The sequence below is a fragment of the Neofelis nebulosa genome, chromosome 9 (genome assembly GCF_028018385.1).
Source record: "Neofelis nebulosa isolate mNeoNeb1 chromosome 9, mNeoNeb1.pri, whole genome shotgun sequence".
Taxonomy (NCBI): Eukaryota; Metazoa; Chordata; class Mammalia; order Carnivora; family Felidae; genus Neofelis; species Neofelis nebulosa.
The window spans coordinates 93,541,153-93,553,602 of NC_080790.1; positions in this window are offsets into that span (position 1 = coordinate 93,541,153).

Sequence of the window (12,450 nt, forward strand, 5' to 3'; positions counted from 1 at the left end):
CTTTTCTCATAAGCATTAGAGCAAATTGGGGAAAATGCTATGGCTAAATTATGGGTCTGTATGGGTCCCTGAACACATGACCCTGTTAGAAAGAAGATAGGACAGACCTTCTAGGATGCTGGGTGGAAGGAGGATGGCATTAACACATCCTAAAGTAGGAGTCCCTCAGATTTTTCCCATGGAAGTGGAAATGTTGAAGAGGCTGAGACCAGACCTCTTGTGCCCAATGCTGGGTTCCCTATCATGTCTGTGCCCCAGTTTCTTCCTTGGAATAATGGGGATAATAGCAGGTGCCTCATGGATCGAAGAAAGGATCCATGAGGCACTCAATGCACGTGCAGAGGAGAGGTGTCCCTGTGGATAACTCCAGCTGTGATCACATATTGTAGTTTCAGCTTCAATGAACAAACTAGGTATTTAGACCAACAGTTGGTAAGCTATGGTTCTTGGAACAAATCTGGCCAGCTACCTGTGTTTGCATAACCTGAGGTTTCACATGATTAACATTACATGAAATGCAAAAATTATATGAGATTCAAAGTTCACTGTTCCACAAATACAGTTTTACTGAAACACAGTGACATGCATTTGCTTATACTTTGCCTAGGTTTGCTTTCAAGCCAAAATAGCAGGGTTGTCTAGTTGCAACAGAGACTGAATAGCTTAGAAAGCCTGACATATTTAATACCTGCTTTTTATAGAAGAAGTTTGCGAACCCTGGTTTAAACTATAAACTGCCCAGCAAGGATATCAGGTCAACACTGAGGGTCAAGAAAGGTACAGGACAGCCTCACGTGCCTATTTCCCTAGCAGGGAACATTTTCTGCTTCTGTGATCAATCACTCAGATGTTTCCTTTCTGCAGCCAGGGGTGGAACCAAGTCTTAAGGTGGATGGTGCCAAAGTGGATCTCAGAGGTAATGTGTGAGATCAGGTGCCTGGCATCATGTCAGCAGCTCTCGGCTTGGAGATTATAGGTCTGATGGCCTGATGGCAGTGATATCTTGTCTCTGCTGTGTCCCACCACTGTGCACATTCACCTGGAGATTCTAAAGAATGGTTTGGGTAAAGCTTAAGTCAGAGCAATTTTTCCTACAAGTAGGATGGCCATACATCTTGAATTCATCATGATCCCATTTTTAGACATTGTCTTTACTACTTTCATGAAAGCCCCAGAGTCAAGAAAAATCACCTGGGTCATTTGGTGACCAGTGAACCAGGTAAGTTACATGAGTTACATGTGCCTGACCTCAAAGGAAGACATGCCAGTTGTCCCCCAACTCTGATGAGGACTGGCCAGGTATGAAAGGAGAGAGGTTGGGTGGGTTCATCCCCTCCCCCTCCTCCATGGGCCCTCATGCTCCCCTTGAACACCCGCTCGACCCATTATTCCATGCCATCTGTCCTCTGAACAATGCCTCACAAACCCAACTTCCATCATCCACTTCCTACATCGGTGGGTCCTTTCCTGGTTGGTAGAAAGAAGCAGTGGTAGAGCTGATCTGCATGAGTGCATGAATGCGGCACACTGCATGAGTGACACTGCATGAACCAGCTGCACACTGCATGAATGCAGCACACTGCATGAACATGGCACACTGCATGAACGCTGCACACTGCAATAATCTTTACTGTGGAAGATGCTTGTTTACCCAAAGGATATTTTTAGGGTTATGTGGGGTCAGTGATATTTTAATGGTCATTTCTGTGTCATTTTTCTGTCTGTATGTACTTATATTATGAAGTATTTCAAAGGTAGAGAAAAGTATATAAAATTATTTAACAAATGACTTTTCATATTTTTTCATTGCAGTAAAATATACAAAACATAAATGTAGGCATTTTAGCCATTTTTCAGTGTGCAGTTCATTGACATTAACTACATTCACCGTGTTGGGCAACCATCTCCACCAACCATCTCCAGAGCTTATCTTCTCTAATGAAAACTCTGTCCCCATTAAGCAGTAACTTCCCATCATCCCTCCCTCTTAGCACCATTTTTTTCTTATTTATCCTCTTTGAAAATATACATCCAGCATATTGAGTTTAACCACCATAAAGTGGCCCACTGTATGGATATATCACAATTTACCCATTTTGATATTGGTAAATATTTAGATCATTTCAGTTTTTACTTGTTGCAAACGGTGCTTCTCTCTCTCTCTCTCTCTCTCTCTCACACACACACACACACGCACACACACACACCACGTGCATATTTTCTTGTGCACATATGTCAAGTGATCGATATCTGAATGATTTAGAATTTAAGTGACTGAGTTATGGGGCAAGCTTAATTTTCAGCACCATCAAATGTTGCCAGTTTACTCCTCAAGGGTGCCCTTCAGATTTCTACTCCCATTAATTCTGTATGAAGATTCATAATTCCCTACCTTGTCTCTATATGAAGATTCATAATTCCTTACCTTGTTGATGTGATAGTAAGACTCTCTTTTGCATTTTAAAATAGCATATTAATAATTAATAGAGCAATTAAAAATTCTTAATGTCCTACATAACTGTTTTTCCATTTTACATTGTTTTGATTGTCTATATTTATGGGGGGTGTCTAGGAAGGGTAACATGATTTATTTTTTATTTTTGTATATTTCACCATTTTGATGTGTGTGTGTGTGTGTGTGTGTGTGTATGTGTGTGTGATACAAACTGTCACAAACCCCTTGAAAGATGAGGGGGGTATAAAGAATAAATGGGAGGGATAAAATGTTCTAGATGATAGATGAGAGGATAGGGTTATGTGTCAGGACTTCTCTCCAACAGAATTAGAAATTCAGCTAAAGCACCATGATATGAGTTGAACATTTTCACCTAAAAAAAAATTTTTTTAGGGATTATTTATTTTGAGAGAGAGAGAGAGAGTGAGCTCAAGCAGGGGAGGGGTCAGAGAGAGAGGGAGAGAGAGAGAATCCCAAGTAGACTACATGCTATCAGTGCAGAGCCCGATGTGGGGCTGGAACTCACAAACCATTAAATCATGACCTTAGCTGAAATCAGGAGTCAGACACTTAACCAACTGAGCCACCCAGGTGATGCAAACATTTTCACCTTTTAATTGCATGAATAAAATTGGATTAGATGTAAAAATATTTGATTTGTACCTGCTTTGGGGGTATTCCTTCATTTCTTTCTTTTTTTTTTTTTTAATTAGGGGCAAAAAAAGGGTTGTTTAATAAAGAAATGACTGCATTTTCATCTGTCCAGATGCTAAGAGGTGCTAGGTGATTCCTTAAAATGGTGGGGGGGGGCAACAAAAGGAAGTCTAAGGATGGAAAAGTGTGTCAGTTAGAATGCTTAGCACCACAAGCAAAAGAATAGTTGACTCACATGGGCTTAAGTGAGAAACTGGCATCCTTCCAGCAGCTCTGATAGGGGGCCATACTGGCCAAGGCTCCCTGACTCCCTGGCCAAGACTAACCACATAAGCAGGTGTAAATCAAGGCTTGATGTGCTAACACAATGGCTCCCGTTTTCACCCACACAGCCTATTTCCTCACAACAAACACCTCTGATTTAGGGGGTAAATAGGTTTGTTGTTAGAAGAAAATTAATTGAAACAGAACTTAGCTTTTGCCCAAGCCAGCCTGAGGCAAGAACTTGGCTCCCAGTGTGCTGTGTGACTACTGTCTTCTGATTCACCTTGGACAACTGGCTTCTTGAGAAGGGAGTAGGGATCTAAAGAAACCATTACTAGGACAAGTTAGTTATTAGCTCCTAGCAGAATTGATCCCACAGATCACTTTACTCACCTACATATTTATTTGGAAAAAGCGAAGGGAGTAAATTCTCTCCCCCAGTTCTAGGCCATGCTCTGGACATGGAGCTCAGTTTTGCATGGAGGAGGCAGGATGGCATAACCTTAGGGGGTTTTGTTGGCAGACAGCAACGGGCTGGAATTCTGGAACTGCCACCACAGCTCAGCTGGGTGTCTGTGCACAGGGAACCCATATTCCCAAAGCTGTAGTTCCTACTTTCATTGACTGGGCAACGGATGAATACTACCCACCTCACAGGTTTTGTTTTAAGAAATGATGGAGATGACATTGCAAAGAGAAGAGGGGCAAATAGCAGCATCCAACACAGGGGTCAATTATTAGTCCTGGCAAGAATAAGAATAAGAATAAGAATAAGAATAAGAAAGAATAAGAATAAGAATAAGAGTAAAAGTGACAGAAAACTCACTGCTGCTAAGTGTGTGGACAAGATTTTTAAATCCTTGTCTAAGCTTGCTCCTCCCAGGATGGGGACAGGGACTCTCTGGGGGGGGGGGGGATATAGGTGGTCAGATACTACAGTCCTTTCTCATTCCCTTGGGCTTTGTGTGTGAGTTGCTTCCCAAATATCCAGCCCAGCCTGGGTTTTGGGATGTGGTTATCTTCTGACGTGTTCTGAAATAACTTCCTGAGGTAGCGACCCCTCAGCTACTTGGCCTCTGGTTTTGAGGGGCTGGTCAAGTTTATAGGGACATCTGGAGGAGGCTTGGGGGCAGTGCTGCCCCATAAGCTCAACAACACCACATTCTGCTCTTGTTAGGCAGCTTGAATTTTCCCCAAATACCAGTTTGAAATCCACCTCTTCCAGGGAATTCTCTGATAACTTAGTCAGTATTGCATTTTCTCTTCTCAAACTTTTAATTTACTTTTCTACTTCACATATCCTTAGCAACATACTGTATGTGTTAGGACTTAACTGGATTTTGTGATTTAATATTTCATTGGATCAAATGCAGTAAAGATCACTGTAGCAGAATCTGTTGTTGCACTGCCCGTATCCCCCCACCATTAATATTTCAGGGCACATCAGTCTTCTAGCTGCCTGTGTGTTCCTTGCCTGAACATTTTCTCTGGTTGACACAGATCTGCCTCCCACAGGCAGGCTGAAAGTGCCAGGGAATTCACACAGCAGGGGCAGCCCTCAACCAACAGCTGAAGGAAGTGGGTGTGTTAATACCCCAGTTCTCTCATCTCAGGGCAAGTGTATGCTCTACATGGTCTCCTGGAGCTCTCCAAGATCATTGCACTCCAGTTGCCCACATGCTATCTTGCTTGATGAGACATCCTTCATTTGCTGCCTTCCCTTCTTTGAATCAATTTCTCACTCCCCTGGGCTCCTTGGCTCACCTTCCAAATAAACTTGCACTTGGATCCTCAATCTAGAGGTGGCTCTTGGGGAAACTCAACCAAGGAACTTCACTTCACTGATGAATTTCTTTGCAAGATCAGTTTAAGTTCTACCTCCCACAAGCAACCTTCTCTGATAACTCAATGTTGCTTTCTTTTTTTTTAATATATGAAATTTATTGTCAAATTGGTTTCCATACAACACCCAGTGCTCATCCCAAAAGATGTCCTCTTCAATACCTATCACCCACCCTCCCCTCCCTCCCACCCCCCATCAACCCTCAGTTTGTTCTCAGTTTTTAAGAGTCTCTTATGCTTTGGCTGTCTCCCACTCTAACCTCTTTTTTTTTTTCCTTCCCCTCCCCCATGGGTTTCTGTTAAGTTTCTCAGGATCCACACAAGAGTGAAAACATATGGTATCTGTCTTTCTCTGTATGGCTTATTTCACTTAGCATCACACTCTCCAGTTCCATCCATGTTGCTACAAAGGGCCATATTTCATTCTTTCTCATTGCCACGTAGTACTCCATTGTGTATATAAACCACAATTTCTTTATCCATTCATCAGTTGATGGACATTTATGCTCTTTCCATAATTTGGCTATTGTTGAGAGTGCTGCTATAAACATTGGGGTACAAGTGCCCCTATGCATCAGCACTCCTGTATCCCTTGGGTAGACTCCTAGCAGTGCTATTGCTGGGTCATAGGGTAGGTCTATTTTTAATTTTTTGAGGAACCCCACTGTTTTCCAGAGCAGCTGCACCAGTTTGCATTCCCACCAACAGTGCAAGAGGGTTCCCGTTTCTCCACATCCTTGCCAGCATCTATAATCTCCTGATTTGTTCATTTTGGCCACTCTGACTGGCATGAGGTGATATCTGAGTATGGTTTTGATTTGTATTTCCCTGCTGAGGAGCGACATTGACCATCTTTTCATGGGCCTGTTGACCATCTGGATGTCTTCTTTAGAGAAGTGTCTATTCATGTTTTCTGCCCATTTCTTCACTGGATTATTCGATTTTCGGATGTGGAGTTTGGTGAACTCTTTATAGATTTTGGATACTAGCCCTTTGTCCAATATGTCATTTGCAAATATCTTTTCCCATTCCGTTGGTTGCCTTTTAATTTTGTTGATTGTTTCCTTTGCTGTGCAGAAGCTTTTTATCTTGATGAGGTCCCTATAGTTCATTTTTGCTTTTAGTTCCCTTGCCTTTGGGGATGTGTCGAGTAAGAAATTGCTGTGGCTGAGGTCAGAGAAGTCTTTTCCTGCTTTCTCCTCTAGGGTTTTGATGGTTTCCTGTCTCACATTCAGGTCCTTTATCCATTTTGAGTTTATTTTTGTGAATGGTGTGAGAAAGTGGTCTAGTTTCAACCTTCTGCATGTTGCTGTCCGGTTCTCCCAGCACCATTTGTTAAAGAGACTGTCTTTTTTCCATTGGATGTTCTTTCCTGCTTTGTCAAAGATGAGTTGGCCATATGTTTGTGGGTTTAGTTCTGGGGTTTCTATTCTATTCCATTGGTCTATGTATCTGTTTTTGTGCCAATACCATACTGTCTTGATGATTACAGCTTTGTAGTAGAGGCTAAAGTCTGGGATTGTGATGCCTCCTGCTTTGGTCTTCTTCTTCAAACTTACTTTGGCTATTCAGGGCCTTTTGTGGTTCCATATGAATTTTAGGATTGCTTGTTCTAGTTTCAAGAAGAATGCTGGTGCAATTTTGATTGGGATTGCATTGAATGTGTAGATAGCATTGGGTAGTATTGATATTTTGACAATATTTATTCTTCCAATCCATGAGCAGGGAATGTCTTTCCATTTCTTTATATCTTCTTCAATTTTCTTCATAAGCTTTCTACAGTTTCAGCATACAGATTTTTTACATCTTTGGTTAGGTTTATTCCTAGGTATTTTATGCTTCTTGGTGCAATTGTGAATGGGATCAGTTTATTTGTCTTTCTGTTGCTTCATTGTTAGTGTATAAGAATGCAACTGATTTCTGTACATCGATTTTGTATCCTGCAACTTTGCTGAATTCATGTATCAGTTCTAGCAGACTTTTGGTGGAGTCTATCAGATTTTCCATGTATAATATCATGTCACCTGCAAAAAGTGAAAGTTTGACTTCGTCTTTGCCAATTTTGATGCCTTCGATTTCCTTTTGTTGTCTGTTTGCCGATGCTAGAGCTTCCAGCACTATGTTAAACAACAGCGGTGAGATGGGCATCCCTGTCGTGTTCCTGATCTCAGGGAAAAAGCTCTCAGTTTTTCCCCATTGAGGATGATGTTAGCTGTGGGCTTTTCATAAATTACTTTTATGATGTTTAAGTATGTTCCTTCTATCCCGACTTTCTCAAGGGTTTTTATTAAGAAAGGGTGCTGAATTTTGTCAAATGCCTTTTCTGCATCGATTGACAGGATCATATGGTTCTTATCTTTTCTTTTATTAATGTGATGTATCACGTTGATTGATTTGCGAATGTTGAACCAGCCCTGCATCCCAGGAATGAATCCCACTTGATCATGGTGAATAATTCTTTTTATATGCTGTTGAATTCAATTTGCTAGTATGTTATTGAGAATTTTTGCATCCATATTCATCAGGGATATTGGCCTGTAGTTCTCTTTTTTTACTGGGTCTCTGTCTGATTTAGGAATCAAAGTAATACTGGCTTCATAAAATGAGTCTGGAAGTTTTCTTTCCTTTCTGTTTTTTGGAATAGCTTGAGAAGGATAGGTATTATTTCTGCTTTAAATGTCTGGTAGAACTCCCCTGGGAAGCCATCTGGTCCTGGACTCTTATTTGTTGGGATATTTTTGATAACTGATTCAATTTATTCGCTGTTTATGGGTCTATTCAAGCTTTCTATTTCCTCCTGATTGAGTTTTGGAAGTGTGTGGGTGTTTAGGAATTTGTCCATTTCTTCCAGGTTGTCCAGTTTGTTGGCATATATTTTTTCATAGTATTCCCTGATAATTGCTTGTATTTTTGAGGGATTGGTTGTAATAATTCCATTTTCATTCATGATTTTATCTATTTGGGTCATCTCCCTTTTCCTTTTGAGAAGTCTGGCTAGAGGTTTATCAATTTTGTTTATTTTTTCAAAAAACCAACTCTTGGTTTCATTGATCTACTCTACCGTTTTTTTAGATTCTATATTGTTTATTTCTGCTCTGATCTTTATTATTTTTCTTCTTCTGCTGGGTTTAGGGTGTCTTTGCTCTTCTGCTTCTATTTCCTTTAGGTGTGCTGTTAGATTTGGTGTTTGGGACTTTTCTTGTTTCTTGAGATAGGCCTGGATTTTAATGTATTTTCCTCTCAGGACTGCCTTTGCTGCATCCCAAAGCATTTGGATTGTTGTATTTTGATTTTCGTTTGTTTCCATATATTTTTTAATTTCTTCTCTAATTGCCTGGTTGACCCATTCTTTCTTTAGTAGGGTGTTCTTTAACCTCCATGCTTTTGGAGGTTTTCCAGACTTTTTCCTGGGGTTGGTTTCAAGCTTCATAGCATTGTGGTCTGAAAGTATGCATGGTGTGATCTCAATTCTTGTATACTTATGAAGGGCTGTTTTGTGACCCAGTATGTGATCTATCTTGGAGAATGTTCCATGTGCACTCGAGAAGAAAGTATATTCTGTTGCTTTGGGATGCAGAGTTCTAAATATACCTGTCAAGTCCATCTGATCCAATGTATCATTCAGGGCCCTTGTTTCTTTATTGACCATGTGTCTAGATGACCTATCCAATGTTGTAAGTGGAGTATTAAAGTCCCTTGCAATTACCACATTCTTATCAATAAGGTTGCTTATGTTTGTGAGTAATTGTTTTATATATTTGGGGGCTCCCGTATTCGGTACATAGACATTTATAATTGTTAGCTCTTCCGGATGGATAGACCCTGTAATGATTATATAATGCCCTTCTTAATCTCTTGTTACAGCCTTTAATTTGAAGTCTAGTTTGTCTGATATAAGTATGGCTACTCCAGCTTTCTTTTGACTTCCAGTAGCATGATAAATAGTTCTCCATCCCCTCACTTTCAATCTGAAGGTGTCCTCAGGTCTAAAATGAAACTCTTGTTGACAGTAAATAGACCGGTCTTGTTTTTTTTTTAACCATTCTGATACCCTATGTCTTTTGGTTGGTGCATTTAGTCCATTTACGTTCAGTGTTATTATAGAAAGATATGGGTTTAGAGTCATTGTGATGTCTGTAGGTTTCATGCTTATAGCGATGTCTCTAGTACTTTGTCTCACAGGATCCCCCTTAGGATCTCTTGTAGGGCTGGTTTACTGGTGATGAATTCCTTCAGTTTTTGTTTGTTTGGGAAGACCTTTATCTCTCCTTCTATTCTAAATGACAGATTTGCTGGATAAAAGATTCTCGGCTGCATATTTTTTCTGTTCATCCCATTGAAGATTTTCTGCCATTCCTTTCTGGCCTGCCAAGTTTCAGTAGAGAGATCCATCACGAGTCTTATCGGTCTCCCTTTACATGTTAGAGCATGTTTATCCCTAGCTGCTTTCCGAATTTTCTCTTTATCCTTGTATTTTGCCAGTTTCACTGTGATATGTCGTGCAGAAGATCGATTCAAGTTGCGTGTGAATGAAGTTCTCTGTGTCTCTTGGATTTCAATGCGTTTTTCCTTCCCCAGATCAGGGAAGTTCTCAGGTATTATTTCTTCAAGTACACCTTCAGCACCTTTCTCTCTGTCTTCCTCCTCTGGAATACTAATTATGCGTAGATTATTTCTCTTTAGTGCATCACTTAGTTCTCTAATTTTCCCCTCATACTCCTGGATTTTTTTATCTCTCTTTCTTTCAGCTTCCTCTTTCTCCATAACTTTATCTTCTAGTTCACCTATTCTCTCCTCTGCCTCTTCAATCTGAGCCGTCGTGGTTTCCATTTTGTTTTGCATTTCGTTTAAAGCGCTTTTCAGCTCCTCGTGACTGTTCCTTAGTCCCTTGATCTCTGTAGCAATGGATTCTCTGCTGTCCTCTATACTGTTTTCAAGCCCAGTGATTAATTTTATGACTATTATTTTAAATTCACTTTCTGTTATATTGTTTAAATCGTTTTTGATCAGTTCATTAGCTGTCGCTACTTCCTGGAGTTTCTTTTGAGGGGAATTCTTTCATTTCGTCATTTTGGATAGTCCCTGAGTGGTGCAGAACTACAGGGCACTTCCCCTGTGCTGTCTTCAATAACATGCATTGGTGGGCGGGGCCGCAGTCAGACCTGATGTCTGCCCCAGCCCACCGCAGGGGTCACAGTCAGACTGGTGTGTACCTTCTCTTCCCCTCTCCTAGGGGCGGGATTCACTGTGGGCTGGCATGGCCCCTTTCTGGGCTACTTGCACACTGCCAGGCTTGTGGTGCTGGGGATCTGGCGTATTAGCTGGGGTGGATAGGCAAGGTGCACAGGGGTGGGAGGGCCAGGCTCAGCTGCTTTTCTTTCAGTGATCCACTTCGGGAGGGGCCCTGTGGCACCGGGAGGGAGTCAGACCCTCCTCCAGAGGGATGGATCTGCAGAAGCACAGTGTTGGGTGTTTGCACGGTGCAAGCAAGTTTCCTGACAGGAACTGGTTCCCTTTGGGATTTTGGTTGGGGGATGGGCGAGGGAGATGGTGCTGGCGAGCACCTTTGTTCCCACCAACCTGAACTCTGTCGTCTGTCCAGGGCTCAACAACTCTCCCTCCAGTTGTCCTCCAGCCCTCCCGCTCTCCAAGCAGAGCTGTTAACTTATAACCTTCCAGATGTTAAGTCCTGCTTGCTGTCAGAACACACTCTGTCCAGCCCCTCCACTTTTGCAAGCCAGACTCGGGGGGCTCTGCTTTGCTGGCAGGCTGCCCCTCTGCCCCAGCCCTCCCGCCAGTCTGTGTAGTGTGCACCACCTCTCCTCCCTTCCTACCCTCTTCTGTGGGCCTCTCGTCTACACTTGGCTCCAGAGAATCCATTCTGCTAGTCTTCTGACAGTTTTCTGGGTTATTTAGGCAGTTGTGGGTGGAATCTAAGTGATCAGCAGGATGCGATGAGCCCAGCATCCTCCTACACCGTGATCTTCCACCCAAAAATCCTCATGTTGTTTTCTTACAGGAATAACATTGTATGCATTACTGACCAGTTGCAAGATGAGCTACTTAATGTATATGATCTGACTTAATTGTCCTGCATGATTTATCCCAGAATGAGATCACAATATTGCATTTATTTCTTTGTAATAGGACATACCTTATTAATAAATAAGTCCTCATAAATTTAAAAGCAGAGCAGGGTCTTTTCAGAAAAGAGAATAAAAGACAGCATGTCATTTTATTTAAAATTGCAGATTAGGAGCACCTGGGTGGCTAAATCATTTAAGCATTTGACCCTTGATTTCAGCTCAGGTCATGATATCATGGTTCTGGGATCAAGCCCCATATCAGGGTCTGCATTGACAGCATGGAGCCTTCTTGGGATTCTCTCTCTCTCTCTCTCTCTCTCTCTCCCTCCCTCCCTCCCTCTCTCTCTCTCAATAAATAAATAAATAAATAAATAAACATTAAAAAAAGAAAAAATGCAGATTAGGTTTTTACAATAGAAGATACTTAAGGTATCATTTTGTTCCATACCAGCTTCTCAGATTTCTATAAAGTAGCACATAAAATCCTCAATTCTAAGCAGTCATTTCAGAGACTGCCTTTGAATATAGGAGTGAACAACCAATTTCTTCTGATTCACAAGGGAATGTAACATTCAGATTCTCCTTGGTTATGAGGCCACAGTCATGAGGACGGTACAAAAACTTACAGTAAACATCCTGCAGCCAAGTGTGAGTTACAGGGAATCATCTTCCAAAAACGCTTCACCGGGGAGCATTATATACAAATTGTGAAATATTGTGGGTTGAATCCTGACATATAACAAAAGTTGGTGCAGTGGCTTTGCACAGAAAAAAGGAGAAAGACCCCTCTCAAATCCAGGAAAATCTTCATTAGCCCAAATTGGAAACCAAATCCTACTCAGAACACCCATAAAGTTACATGTAAATATCATCTTCCCAATTTAGGTTATAAGCAACATGTGGTGAAGAAAACTATCTTATGCGACCTCTTAGCTCTGCTGGTGTCAACAAGTGTTGGGCACGTGTAGGTACTCATTAAATATTTGATAGTCAGTTGGTTTTGATTAAGCAAAAATATTTTGTTCAACTTTATGATGGTTAATTTTATGTGTCAACTTTAGTGAGGCATGGGGTGCCCAGATATTTAGTCAAACATGATTCTGGGCATTTCTGCAAAGGTATTTTTGGATGAGATTAACATTCAAATCC